Source organism: Erpetoichthys calabaricus, chromosome 15 (genome assembly GCF_900747795.2).
Source record: "Erpetoichthys calabaricus chromosome 15, fErpCal1.3, whole genome shotgun sequence".
In the NCBI taxonomy this organism is placed as follows: domain Eukaryota; kingdom Metazoa; phylum Chordata; class Cladistia; order Polypteriformes; family Polypteridae; genus Erpetoichthys; species Erpetoichthys calabaricus.
The window spans coordinates 97,987,996-98,003,919 of NC_041408.2; positions in this window are offsets into that span (position 1 = coordinate 97,987,996).

Below are 15,924 nucleotides of genomic sequence, written 5' to 3' on the forward strand. Positions count from 1 at the left end.
TACACTTGGAGGTTGGGTTGTCAGATATTATCACATTGTTTCCTCCAAACAAGAAAAAAAACAGTAATTTCCAGCTGAACAATTGTGAAGTACTTATTAGAAGCTGGCCTCTTTTCTGGTGTATAGAATCTTGTGCATGAGTAAACTGAAAACAACAATGTGAAGTGATCAGTAATTAGATTTATTCTTTGTGTATATTCAAAAATAAATGCATGACACTACTTACTCCCTTTTGTGTGAAATATGTATGAGCATAAAATTGCAAACCAATGTTGATGCTATTAATATTTTCATCCTCTTACTTACATTTTTTGCTGCAACAAAGTAGTTCACCAGCAAATATATGTCCTAGGAATAAATAGATACGCTACTGCAATAAAGGCAGACTCTGAGCCCAAGGGAATCCCACACTGGTGATTAAAGAATTCTTCAGAAGTTATTGTGGGTAATTGGGGACCACTAGGATCCAAAGGCCTCACTGTCAGTAATTGAAATGTGGTACTTTCCCATAACAGGTTTACAAGAACATAGAGACTATTGCTGCAGCACTTTGTGCAATGCAGAAACCATTTGGGATGGGATGGGGTGGGTCAGAATGGAATGCTACACTCATACTAGACCCGTCCAGACTCTATTGAATTTAATGATCACAGCTTTGGCAGAGCAAAGGAAACTGAAGACTCTGGAACAAAGAAAAACACACACACACAAATGTAACGGGGGGACATTTTGTTAGTCCCCTTTAATCTGTAAAATAGAAGGCATCCTGGTGGAACATGACCAGAAGACAGAGAGAGGAGAAAAATGGGGTGAATAGAAAAAAAATGTCGGGGACACAGATGGTAACTAGCGCCTAGTGAGTCAGATGTGTGTGTGTGTCTGTGTATGCATATTGTGATGGACGGCTGGCAGCTCAACCTGGACGAAACCCCCAGGACGCTAGATGGTGACTTCTCTGCAGCTCAGCAGTGCCCCAGATTCCCACAGGGCACTATGGGAGATGGAGTTCGGCTTCACAGCCCTGCTGGGTACCGTGGGTGCCGCCAGGGGATGCTGCAGGGAGACACGGAGACTTCTGTTTCCAATATAGTCCGGAAGTACTCCCAAGTCATGGGAACAGAAGGACAGAAATACTTCCGGGCTGAAGAAAATACAAGTCCCCACTTGACCCGGAAGTGCTGGTGAATCACATGGACGGAAGGACAGAGGCACTTCTGGGTCAAGGACTATATAAAGGACTAGTGGAAACCCAGCAAGAGAGCCAGAGTTGGGAGAGCGTGTGACAAAGCTGCTGGGAGGAGAGAATTGTATTAGTGATTATTGATTTATTGGTTATTGTGGTGGTTGTGGTGCTTTGGGCCATAACATTGAAAAAAGAAGAAATTAAAATTAAATCTTAGTGATTTTATCCTGTGTCTTGCGTACTGTCTGTTGGGATAAAGGTGAGCAACAGCGCCACTAAGCGTCCACTTTGTGACAATATATATATATATATATATATATATATATATATATATTGTAAAAAGAAGACACAACAAAGCATAAAGGGTTGGGGCTTTCTGGCCCCATATACTGTAAATAGAAAATCTTTGTCAGAATAATTGTTCAAAAACAATATGCATCAGACAGCAATAATGTGGAATAGGGGTGTCTTTATGGAGAGGGACCGGAAATGAAAGTGAAGGCTGCTGGGAAGGTACCAAGATGGATGCTGGGATGTTGACGTCATCAGGGGTCGACAGAGGGAATGCGGAAGTGATATTGCGTGGTTAGTTACTGGAGGTGGCTTCATGGCGGTGGTGTTTCCTTCTTTCTGCTGAAAACAAAGAGAGAGAGGTTAGTACTCCGCCATTCCCTTCTGGCCTGCGGTTTCACGTAACAGTTTGGGTCTTTCCGCGGCTCCCTAAGCGCGCGTGCGTGACATGACCCCCACCCACCCCCTCGGGCCGGGCGCACCTGACCGTGAGGTCGTGAACCCGGGAGAAGGTGTCGGCGTTGGCTTGCAGGTTGCCCCGGCGATAAGTAATGGTAAACCTGTATGGTTGCAGGTCCAAAAACCACCTGGTAACTCGAGGGTTCAACTCCCTGTGAAGGGCCATCCACTGAAGGGTGGCATGGTCCGTCACCAGAGTAAACTCACGACCTAACAGATAGTACCTGAGATAAGTCACCGCCCACTTGATGGCCAAGGCTTCTCTCTCCACCGCCGCATACCTGGTCTCTCGGTCCAACAGTTTCCGGCTCAGGTAGATAACGGGGTGTTCGACACCATCAACGCTTTGGCTCAGCATGGCACCTAAGCCTGTGTCCGAAGCACCGGTCTGGAGAAGAAAGGGTAAAGAAAAGTCAGGGGTTCTTAGTACTGGTGCCGTTGTCAGGGCCTTCTTCAGGTCACTGAATGCTTGTTCCGTAGTTTCATCCCATACCACATATAAAGGAGCCCGTTTCTTTGTGAGATTAGTCAAGGGCGCTGCTCTCTCGGAGAAACGAGGTACAAACCGGCAGTAGTACCCTGCTAACCCCAAGAAGGCCTGCACCTGTCTCTTGGTACTCGGACGGGGTCATTCCAGGATGTCTTTTATCTTGGAACATTGTGGCTTCACTGGTCCCCGCCCCACTAGGTAGCCTAAATATTTGGCCTCTTTTAAGCCGAAGAAGCATTTACGGGGATTAATGCGGAGGCCGGCTTTCGCTAGTGTTGCGAGAACAGCATACACCTGCAATATATGTTCCTCCCAAGTGCCGGAATAGATGACCACGTCATCCAGGTAGGCAGCACAATAGGACTGGTGGTGCCTTAGCACTCTGTCTACCAGACGCTGAAAGGTCGCTGGCGCCCCGTGCAGCCCAAATGGGAGGACCTTACATTGCCAATGTCCACTAGGGGTGCTAAAGGCAGTTTTTTCTTTTGTGGATGCCGTTAAGGGAATTTGCCAGTACCCTTTGGTCATGTCAAGAGTAGTCAGGTACTGAGCCATACCCAAACGTTCGAGTAGATCATCCACTCTAGGCATAGGGTAAGCGTCAAATTTGGAGACCTGATTGAGACGTCTGAAGTCGTTACAGAATCTCCAGGACCCATCGGGCTTGGAAACAAGGACGATAGGACTGGACCAGGGACTGTGACTCTCTTCAATAATGATAAAGGTCCAACATTCGTCGGACTTCCATTTTGACCTCTGCACGTTTTGCCTCCGGGAGGCGATAGGGTCTCTCCCGAACCACCACCCCCGGGTCAGTAATGATATCGTGCTCAATCAGCGAAGTGCAGCCAGGTAACTCGCTGACCACTTCTGGGACGGCCCGGATTGCTTGTTCTAGCTCCTGGCGTTGAGAGGGGGACAAGTCAGGAGCGAGATTAAGGGTCGATTTGTCCGAGAAAAGGGAGAGGGCTGTACGGGAGGAAGGGGGGTCTATCCGGTCTCTCCATGGCTTCAACAAGTTCACATGGTACACCCTCTCGCTTGGTCGACGATTTGGTTGTTTCATCAAATAGTCAACAAGCCCTTTTCTCTCCTTAACCTCATATGGACCCAGCCAATGGGCCAGTAATTTAGAATGAGACGAGGGCACGAGAATCATCACTCAGTCTCTGGGCTGGAATTCCCGGAGAGCCGAGTTCCGATTGTAACACCGAACTTGTGCTGCTTGAGCACGAGTCATATGGTCCTTTAAAATGGGTCTGATCTTATTCAGTCTATCGCGCAGTTGCGCGATGTACTCTAATACATTCATGGAGGGAAGAGCCTTGGCTTCCCATCCTTCTTTTAACATGTCCAAAAGTCCCCGGGGCTGGCATCCATAGAGCAGCTCAAAAGGGGAGAAGCCCGTGGAGGCTTGGGGCACCTTTCGATAGGCAAAAAGTACAAGAGGCAAAAGCTGGTCTCAATTCCTACCGTCTGCGCTGACTACTTTGCGCAGCATCTGTTTAAGCATCTGGTTAAAGCGCTCTACCAGCCCGTCTGTTTGTGGGTGGTACACAGACATTTTAAGATGCTTGATACGGAGTAACTTGGCCACCTCCCTGAACGTATCGGAGGTAAAGGGAGTACCTTGGTCCGTGAGGACTTCTTTAGGTATTCCCACTCTAGAAAAAAGGGCGACCAATTCCCGTGCGATGTTCTTTGTACCCCCCGGAAGGTCTGCGGTACTAGCAACAACTTCAGCATCTTGCCTTCGTGACTTGTGACTCGATACAGCAGATTGTTATCTAGTACAAAGTAGGGCTCCGGTGGCATGGGATTTTCTGACAACTGGCCATCTACGGAAACAACAGAATTCCGGGCATACTTCAGGGAATCGTCATTCCACTGTTCTCTTTTAAATGAGGCAGGTGTGGACCTAAATAGATGGGTCATGTTGTCCAGAGGATTGACTTGCCCCGGGGAAGTATTGGTTACTTGGCTCGGGCCCTCGCCTGGTGCTTCCGGGTCATTCGCTTGGGAATCTTCCCCCTGGCTACCTATGTCATCAATGTTTGCTGCTGTGCACGGTGAGGAAGCTGCGGGGAGGGCGCCCCGCCCACCCATAACAAGACCCAACTTGGCAACAGGAGTGGTTTTTATACTACCGCTTTTATTTTTCGACCAGTCGTGTCCCAAAATCACCGGGAAGGGGGGTTCGGGTAGCACTGCCACTGATACTCTGTTTAAGTCCCCCTTCCAGGAAATATAACAATTAGCGGACCTATATGATCTGGTCTCCCCATGTACACACTTAACTTTTACATGTTGGCTTAGCCATTGTCGCGGTAGTACATAACGGCGAGCAACAATGGTTATATTGCTCCCTGTTATCAAACAAGGTGAGCACAGCATACCCATTTATTAAGACCACTCCCGTGTTCGGGATTGCCAAGGGATTGGACAGAGCACAGTACCTCTCAGGACCGGCCCAGCTGCAATCCATTGGCTCCATATTCAATGGGCAGGAGGGTAGGAGGTGGCCGGCCTCACCACACTTGAAACAGCGCGCGGGGCCCGGCTTATCTTGGGGCTTCACCAGAGCTTCCGCAGCGTGGCAGGTGGGCTCGGGGACAATGGCGCATCCCTGTCACGCACCACGAGCCGGCTTTTCTGACCCCCCGGTTTGGTGCACCACAAGCTGACGCTTCAAGACCTCTAGGAGGTCTTTCATATCCCTATAGGGATGGCACTGGACCTGCTGGGCAAGATAGCTAGGCATGGCATTCACTAAACCCTCACACGCCACCTGTTCTACTACACGGCGTGCCAGGGGTCCCTCTGGCCGTAGCCAGTGGCCCATTTTGCCCCAGAAATCGAAAACTTGGGCTCGGGCAGGGCGATCAAGGTCGAACTGCCAATTCCGCCACTCACTCGCCTGCTGGTCTGACATGATGACATAGCGTCTCAGGATCTCCGGTGTGAGGAGGGTCCTTCCGCGGCTCCCTAAGCGTGCGTGCGTGACAATATATATATATAGGTAGTAAAAGAACAGACAGACCATAAAGGGGCATCACCCTGTTGAACCTGTATAACTGAAGTTGAAAAATGACAAGAAAACAATAATCGTGGAAACGTCTTTCCAGGCGCAAGTTCCAAATTGAACTGCTTCAAGATGGTGGATCTTCCAGTCTTAAATCCTTCTGCCAGTAAGAGGTGGGTCAAGGTGGACAACCAATGGAACTGAGGTCAGTGGTGTTATAGCCGTCAGTCTTCTGGTCTGCAGAGGGAAGAAGAGAAAAGTAATTAGGACAAAGCACCAACCCCAGGAGTGGTGAGAAATTAGAATCACCAGAGCCCCTAAGCTGTCCCTTATACTGTATACAGTATAAGAAATGAGAGAAATGTTGTCCTGGCATAGTCTGCTGCTGTCACAAAGAATGGGTTTAGGTTTTGGTACCCAAGTGCCTTGTCGAACAAGTGGAGGACCATGACACAGTTGCATTGCATAAAGACAAGGGAAGATAGGCTATGTAGGGGTGTCTTGTTTAAAAAGAAGATGCAAAAAAAGCAAAACCGTTCATGTGGAATGTCAGTTGTGCTTGCAGGTGCAACTGCAAAGTCCAGTGAGAATTATTTCTTTTCTTCAGCGAGAAAAAGGGTGCACACTAATATAGCCCAAAAGAGTTTTCTTTGCACACCATCTCACCACATGGAAGTTTTCACGAATAGCAGCATGTAGCAGTTGAGGGGGTAAGAGAGAAAAAGAGAGAGCAAGCCATGGTTTGCCCTGTCAGCCAGTGACCACCCTTCAGTGCTGTGTACAGAAATAATGTGCATTAACCACTTGGACTTTTAAGAAAAAGTACTCTTTATCCTATCCTTATAAGGTAAAGTAAAATAAGGGGAATACTGTGAATGAAATGTATTTTCCAAGTTGGACTTATTAACTTTCACTAGTTAAAGATATAATGTATCACTTAAGATCATCTGGGGACCACCTTACTGGTTCTGGTGAGGTAAGCACTTCCACCCCAGGGCAAGAGGAGTCGCTGACACTAGCATTCTCTTCTCCTTCCTCCTCTGCAATCAATAAAAAATGGCCAAGTGGAAAAACTGACTCCACCCCACCACCCAGCGCAAACTCCACCCCTTCCTGTCAGCCCTATAAAGCCATCTTGTTCACCGAAAGTGGTGCCAGATACACAGCTGATGGAAATGACCAACAGAGCTCCTGAATGCCTAACCAATTGTTAAAATCATAGAGTGCTGCTTTTTAGTTTAAGCAGTTTTTTGGTTGTCTTTATTGTTACAGTTAAAAGGGGTTATCATTGTGGCACCCCAACCTTTTTTTTGACTCCTCGTGTTGTTTGCTTACATGGCCACTCTTACAAAGGGCTTTCGGAGGGGAAAAAAAGGATTTACAAATAATTTAAACCAAAGGTCAAAATCTACAGTAGAAAATATTTGTTAATGTTTATTCTGTGTTTTCATTCTTAGTAACAATAATCTTATAGTGTGTACACTTTGAGAAGAAAGACTCCCTTCGACATCTGCTAAGTGGATGATGCTGACAGCTTCAAATGGCCTTGATGCACCAGTAATTGGGTGACTTGAAACTGACATTGAGGTCAGTGGGAAGCCACTAATAGGAACATGTGCTTTTGTGCTTTGAGATGCTTCTACTGTATGGATGTGAAACAAATGTAGGCAGTCCAGGGGATTATTGCCATGAATGTGGTTAGAGAGCTCAAAACCTATTTGCTCCAATGAAACATGCTAGAAGCACCCAAACAGTGTGTTGGTCACTCTGGAAAGACTGAGTTTGTCAAGTTAGCTGGAAAGCAATATTTCTATTTTGTGGGAGAGGCAAGAGTGGTCTGCTGTAAAGTGCCACCCAGGTCAAAGTGTCAGGTGCTGGTGGAGGCATCACAAAGTGCATCCTTGGCAAGTGGGCTCCTTTTTGCAAATGGGCTGGCACAGATATCAAATAGGGAGGTTCCTGTGGGGGTTCTTAACTCCAATGAAAAGGCAGTTAAGTTGTTCCTTTAAGCTCAAGTGGCAGAGCTAAGTAAGCCAAGAGATGTGGTTTAAAAGGAGATGATTACTACAAAGGAAGGCAATTCAGTGTTGCACATAGGATCCTTGGTACAGATGTCAAAGCCAGTGGCAGAAAATGCCAGGTCACTGCCATTGCCAATCTACAGAGATTGAGCAAAGCACAGGTGCAGCAATGGAATAATTTGCTGTTAAGACTTCAGGAAGTATTCTCACAGAATGACATTAACTATAGGTATATCACTATTGTAACACATTATATACCAAATGGAGATGCCTATCCAATAAAACCACAACAAAAAAAAAAATTCTACCAGATGTGTTTCAGGAGTTCAGGAAACATGTCCAAGATTTATTGTCATGGGGGTTCAAAAGGAAAGGTGCAACCCATGGACATCCACAGCTGTAACTGCCATCAAAAAAGAATGGATTAGTATGTTTTAGCTGTGACTACTAAAGACTGAACAGTGTAACCAGTAAGGTTGCCTATCTGCTTCCAAGATTGAAGGAGTCACTTGACACGCTTGGGAAACCCCAAATATTCTCAGCTTTAGGTTTTAATGCTGGGTGCTTTCTAAGTGAACAATAATAATAATAATATGTTTTGTTTATGTACCGCCTTTCATACACTCAAGGACACTTTAAAATTCAATAAACACATTCACAAGACAATAAAAATTACATACAAGAAAATGAATAATACTTATTGAAGAGGTTTTTAACAGGAGTTTGGAGTGAATAATAGATAGATAGATAGATAGATAGATAGATAGATAGATAGATAGATAGATAGATAGATAGATACTTTATTAATCCCAAGGGGAAATTCATAAATAGATTTTCCTCGTAAAGGCTGAGAGAAAGAGCATTCCGAATTTTAGGGGCTATCACACTGGAAGCTCTGCCACCCATAGTTACTAACCTGTATTTAGGTACAATGAGTAAGTTAGCGTCTGATGATCTTAATGCACGAGTAGGAGTGTAAGGAAGAAGCAGCTCTGACAGATAATGAGGGGCTAAACCATGAAGGGCTTTAAAGGTGAGAAAAATAATTTTATATTTGATCCTTGAAAAGACTGGTAACCAATGCAAATCATAAAGGACAGGAGTAATGTAAGCAGATTTTTTAGTGTGTGTAAGTAGACAAGCAGCAGAATTCTGAGCATATTGTAATCTATTGATATATTTAGAACAAGACGGCGGTAACAATTCCATTTGGATTATATCAGTGGACTTTGATGCCCTTTGGCCTCTGTAACATGCCAGCCACTTTCCAACATCTTATGAGGTTGTGCTTGGTGACCCAGCATTGATTGTCGTTCTGATATACTTGGATAGTATCATTGCATTCTCATTGGATTTTTGAAGACTGCTACAGAAAATTGGACCTTGTTTTAAACTGTCTTAGGGAACATCATTTAAAGGTGAAACCAAAGAAGTGCTTCCTGTTGAGAACTGATGTCAAGTACCTGGGACATGTGATATTCACTTCCACATTCAAGTTGACATTGAGAAAGTGAAGGTACTAGATGACTGGCTGGTACCCAAGAATGTCAGGCAAATGAGAAAAGTGTCCGGGTTCATGGGGTATGACAGACATTTTGTCTTAGACTTTGCTGAACTTGTAAAGCTGCTTCATACTCTCACAAATAAATTAACGAAGAGTGGCAAAAGAACAGCAGAGCCTTTTTTCTGGAGCACAGGATATGTCAATATGCAGTTGATAGCCTGTGACACAGCATGATGGCACCACAAGTATTGGCATATCCTGATTTTACACTCCCTTTGTATCTTACTACTGATGGACTCCTCCATGGTCCTGGAGCCATGCTCAGTTAGAAATAATAGGAAGCTGAATGAGTGGTGGCTTTTGCAAGTAGGAGTTTATGGAAAAAAGAGAGAAATGACATGGATTATAGTCCTTTTAAGCTAGAACATTTGTCACTCAAACAGATAATTACAAAAAATCTCCAGAACTATCAGTTGTATTCAGTGTTCACTGTAATAAGCAATCATAACCCACTGTACTATCTGGGGAGTGCCACTCTAGGAGCAATTGAGCAAAGATGGGCTGTACATTTGACCAAGTTTGATACCAAAGTGGATTAAATACCATGAAAGCAAAATACAAATGCTGATGTCCTGTCTAGGATACCTTCAGTGTAGTAACATGAAAGGAGGACACTGATAAGTATTTTCTGGTGGTGAGTACAGAATATGTCAGGGCCTGTCTGTGGACTGCCCAGGAAACAGATCAAGATAAATCTAATGTATATATTGAATAGAGAGCTGTTAAAGGAAGAGTGTGTGAATACAAGTAGGAGAAAATCCAAAGATTTCAAGCTGGTGATCTTAATATTGATTCTGCATATATGGCTGTGAAAAAGAAGAGCCAGATGTGTAGAATGCTGCAGCGATTGAAGAAGCTGTCCTATCAATGGTAATGGCTAAAGATGTGCCAGGGAGTTCTGTTTTACTTTATCTTAGATCCAAGAGATAGGGAAGAATTAAGGCAGCTGATCATGCCAAAGTCATTGCACTTGAAAGATTTTGCAGCACATCATGACCACAAAAGTCATTTCATTGACCAAAGTACACTTGACATAATAATAAAGGGGCAGCATTGGCTGACAGTGAGTAAGGATGTTCACTTCTGGGTGAAGCCATGCAAACACTATGCATTTGCAAAAGATGTGTTTCTGAAAATCTAAGCACCTTTGACCTGAATAAACGTGATGATGCCTTAGAAATACTAGCCATACTACAGAGATAAGTGAGAAGATATAAGAATGTGTTGGTGTTGATAGACCTTCTCAAAAGGTTCTTTATAGTCATGCTGACAAATGATCAAATTGCAAGAAAAACTGCAAAGACCCTGATCAAACACTGGTTTGTGTAATGTAGGTGCACCTCCAGGCTTCATTTGAGGGCACGAGTTCCGAAACCATCGTGATCAAAGAAGTGTGTCATATTAATGGCATTGCTAAAAGTTGTAGCAGCCCATATGACGCACAGGGAAATGCTCAGTGTGAGTGACTTAATTGTGCTATGCATGAGATGTTACTGTGCCCTACCCCCTGACAAAGAAGACGAATTTCCCAGACCTTCATGTTACACTGCCTTCTGGCTGGAGCTGAGAACCCTCACAGAAACCTTAACATCTGATGCTCATGCTACAACAGAATGTTGCTCACTGCTATTGGAGCAGTCACCTACTAGTCTCAAACCAACCAGTGTGATATCTGGGCAACAGATAATGAGAAATATTCTAATTCAGAAAAATATGCAGTCATTTCTCGTAATGCAATTCTAATCCATTCTTGGGTTGAAAATGTAAAATTGGATATCAAAAAAAAAAATTTCCAAGGTTTTAAATAAGATAATGAATGTCTTCCCAGCCCATCAGAAAAACCCAACCAATTTCTCCAAATATCACTAAAGCGCTCTTTTAACTCTTAAATCTTTTCTTTTCACTTTAACACTAAGCCGGTGCTGATTTTTTTAAGGTCATGTTCTGGAGTTATCACAATGCCATTTTGTTTCTTATAGAGGCTGCTGGTAGTCAGGGTTTGTGTCCTAGAAGTCATGTCATCATCAGCACAACCATATTTAAATGAGTACAGGTGTTGTGCTGGGACATTTCGTCCAGGTTTGTGGAAATTCAAACAATCTTTAATCTGCGTTCTTGTGCTTAGTTATCGGCTCTGAACTTTTTGACAGTGAATGCTACTTACTGTTTTGGTTTTAGCAACTGGATTGACTAATTTCCTGGTTTGACTCTGGCCACTTCTTTGTTTACCGTTAACAGCTCTGATGATATAAAATGCAGCCACTGTAATGAAACAAACATAAGGCACAAGAGTAGCATAAGCATGTTCGCATAGTACAATGGTCTAGATATCAAGTCTGTAGTATAAAATGAAAAAAGAGCTGTTTTAACAAAAAATGGATAAAGGGAGATGACTACTAATCCACTATTTGTAATGTGACTCTATCTATCATATAAAGAACATTGAAGTACTGCAATTATTTTGCAGAGGGTGCAATTTGAAAATATATGTGTCACAAAGTGGATGCTTGGTGGCGCTGTTGCTCACCTTTACCCCAACAGACAATACGCAAGACACATGATAAAATCACTAAGAAGTAATTTAATTTTCTTCTTCTTTCAATTTTGTGCCCCAAAGCACCACAGCCACCTCAATAAACAATAAATCAATAATCACTAAACAATTCTCTCCTCCCAGCAGCTCCGTCACACTCCGTCAAACTCTGGCTCTCTTGATGGGTCTCTACCAGTCCTTTATATAGTCCTTGACCCGGAAGTTCTTCTCCTCTTCCGTTCACGTGGCTTGTCACCACTTCCGGGTCAGTTGGAGAATTACATTTTTCTTCAGCCCGGAAGTACTTCTGTTCTTCCGTCCCCGTGACTTGGGAGTACTTCCGGGCTATATGGGAAATGAAAATCCCTGCGTCTCCCTGCAGCGTCATACGGTGGCACCCACGGTACCCAGCAGGGTTGTGAAGCCAAACTCCATCTCCCATGGTGCCCTGCGTGAATCTGGGGCAACTCTAGGCTGCAGGGAAGACGCCATCTAGCGTCCTGGGTGTGTCGGGCCGTCCATCACATATGTTACTTGGAGCTTTTATTAAGTGTAATAAATGGAGGGGAATTACTAGAGAAGTCAAAAAAGTAATGATTACCTGATTCTGGGCTGAACGTTTCAGAAATTGCTTTCATAAATATGGAAAAATAAAGGTGCACTGGCTTGTAAATAAGAAAGCTAACAGCCTTTAATTCTTTTAAGTGCAGGTGCTGTACTGGATTGTAATTTTCACTGAGGAGTTTGTGAAAAAAAGGCTTTATTTTTTCTCAGCCTAGAAAAACAAAACACTGAATAGCAATGTATTATAAAATCTAGTTTGCAGAGAGTTAGATGAAGTCCTACCACTAACTGTAAAAGGCACAGTGATAGTGAAACCAAGATAAGAGATGAAGTGTTATGCCCCGTGTCTTCAGATCTGCACAATTCACCTTGGGCATCTAATAGTTCCTGGCATCAGTGGTTGAGAGAAACGAGACACAGACACTGAAATATAAAAGTTAAAACTGTGCTTCTTTATTTACAGTGGGTGAAATAACAAAAATATAATACAAAAAATTCAATACAAAGTCAGTGCAGTGTCATCAACACCGATAAACACAGTTCCGCAGACACTTGAAGACCACTAAATAGCAAACAGACAAAATATTTACAAAAACAAATTCTTTCTTCTTCCATTCTTCCTGGTATAAAACAAGAAAAAGTAAAATGATTTTCCAAAACTATTTACAAAATAATATGCACATAGCTCACTAGATTAGAATCTCTCCAAAAGCTCTGGAGCTAGCTCCACTAAATTGTTCATCCTGGTGTTTTTTGCTTACTAGTCATGCACAGCTGGAAGACACTCTCAAATTAATCCCTTGGTTTTATACTTCCACAGGCAATCCTGCTTCCATTCCTCCAATGAGGGCTTAACATCATGACAATGACAAAGCTCCCTTACCTGGAACTCTGCAGTTAAACTTGTTCCTAACTTGTGTGCCAGTAAGTATTCTTTTTTAACTGTTTATCTTATTTCATGCTGGCACACAACTCATCAATTCACCATTCCTGCAGCATCAAAATAACACAGATGCTTTTGTCCTCACCTACTCCAATGTGCGTATGGGTCATGTAGAGCTCCGTGACCCCACATGCACTACCAATGGTTTACCCGAGCCCTCCAACAATGCTAACTGTAGCTTTCAATGATGCCAGCCTGTAAGCACTTTGTGCCACACACAAACCATACAGATACAGGGAGGTGTTCTGTATGACTGAGCTAAGCAAAGGCAACTCCTAGATGTAGATGTTCACATTTACTTCTTTGTTTAGGAACTATGACACTCTGAATCTTCTTCACCTTTATGTAGAGGAAGGCTCTTCTTCAGTCCAGTAGTGGGGAAATGTGGGCATTCACACAAATCCTCATTTGAACTTCTACACCACTCCAAGCAGCTGCTCTATTTCCATACAGTGCAGTGTATCTTCCTCTCTTGGAATATTTTATAAGTACAGCAGATTTGGCTTTGAAGAAATCATTTCTAAAATAACACATTATTTAAATAAAGCAGTTCATGTGTGTGTTTGAATCATTGTAATAAGATCTTTAATCATACTGTAGTATTCCTCCTCGCAAAAAGCTATAATGAATCCATGAGGTGAAGATATTCAGTGTATTAAGGCTCCTGTGTGTCCCCCTGATACAAAATGCTATTTGGTGGATACATTTTACATCAAAAATATTCAAACAATATATCAATACACATTTTAAGAAAATGATGCAGTATATATTTGTTTAATTAGTCTTCTTTTTAGATTTCTTTGCATGACCTCAGTGCAGAAATGTAGCAATAAAGGAAAGGGGGTTGTATTTCTTAAAGACAGCTCACACTGACCAAATGGATTCCTACAGGGACAAGAAAAAGAGGAGGTTGATGAGGGCAACCAGCCATGACTCAACATGTCAGGATCAATTCTTCACAGAAAGCAGGTTTCATTGTAAGACAGTGGTATTTCTTGAAGCACTTTCTGAGGAAAATGGCTGGCAGAGATGTTTAGGCCTGATTTTTAAATTCTTAGAAGTGTGCATCTGAAGTGAACTTGGGTCAAAGCTGAAATGGGTTTAGTGATCTAAACTGCACAAATTAGTTTGAGAGTCAAAAAGCTGCACAGACTGAACAAAAATGCTTTCCATGGACCAAAGACATTTAATATTGCAGAGGTTTTGTTCAAAGCCTCTTTTTATGTGATTTGGTTTTATCTATGAATCTGAAAAACTGGTAGTAAGTTTGGATTTTTAATTAAGTAACTTATTCACTAAATATATATGTATACCAAAATAATGTATTTTATCATGCCTTGTGGTTGGACCTTGCTACAGGTTTGATGTATATCAAGTGTTACTTGTCTGTGATTTTATGGTAATGTCATATGGATAGTCTTGTGCAATGTTTCCCAACCTTTTTTTCTGTACTGGCACACTTTTTTGTAACGAAAATCATCCCACGGCACACCACTATCTTAATAAACACAAACACATATATCTCATATACTGGCTCAACTCCCCGATGGGGCGGGATTACCAGAAAAGCTGGTAAAAAGGGCCTTGGAGATCAGCGTTTGCAGACATGGCACTTAGTGAGCACTTTGGTAGCATCTCCAAGCTGCTTTGCTCTTATGCTCACCCTTCTCTGCCTCAGAGGCACCTCGTATGTCCACTATCAACCACTGCTGTGAGGCTTGCTGGCAACCACACACCCAGGATAGATGGACTCTAGTAGCCTGTAGATGCATCTGAATTGCTCTAAGTGATGTGACTGCAACATAGTGATCATGGAGCTGCTTTTATGGCAGCTTCTCTAAGTAGACCAGTCCTCTTCAGACAGGTCTCGATCATTTGTGGAGCTTGTCCCTCTCAGGTTCAGACCCAAGTGTGCTACATTATTATTTCCACTGCACATCTGGGTAGCCCTCAGGGAAAAGTTGAAGAACACTCGTCAAGTGTATTCTGTTGTAAAATATACACAGTATTGTCTTCATGCAACATAAATGCTGTTCTTTGTGTAATACACAATAATTGTTATGAATTTGGATTCCTTGTAAATTTTCTTTTCTGCTGCCCTATTGTGCTTTCTTGGAGATTTTGAACCTCCAAGCATGTTTTGTGCCTGTAATGTAACAAGCTAATAGAATTAGCTGGTCACATCAATGCTTGCTGGGATAGACTCAACTTCCCCATGACCCTCGATAAGTGAATGTGGAAAATAGATGGATAGATGGATCATCGTTTTATTAGCTTTGGCATTCTGTGACTGTGTTGTCAAGACACAGAGTACCATTGTTACGAACTTGACTCCCCGAAGACACAATGAACGACATTACTGAAACTTCGCCTTATAATCTCGAACAACTTCAGCATGTGAGCTCTAAGTAGCAGACATCATTTGGTTTAAAGGCTTGTCTTTTCTTCTTTTGACTTTGTTAACGGCTTCCTGCTTTGGTTTTGGCAATTGTTTCTCTGAACTTTGGTATCAACCTTAGTTGCAGTTTCCTGAACATATGCACATCTCCCAGTTAACTCTGTCATGGCAGTTAGTCACTTTTGTTTTTGCATGCAATTGATTCAGGAGGGTCGGCTGGAACTAAAAATCAGGTGGGTGGTGTCAACACTGTGATCCACCAGACCCTCTCTGGATTTAGTAAATGGCATTACAATAGTGACACTTCATTTCAGATATCAGAGTATAAGTACAGGTAGTCCCCAAGTTATGGACATCCGACATACGACTTATGAAAGGGGCCACAGCTGCTCCTTCATCTGTCTGGGGGAAGTGACGCAGGTTCCTCAGAAACTGCCGCTCCATCATCTTTGGTTT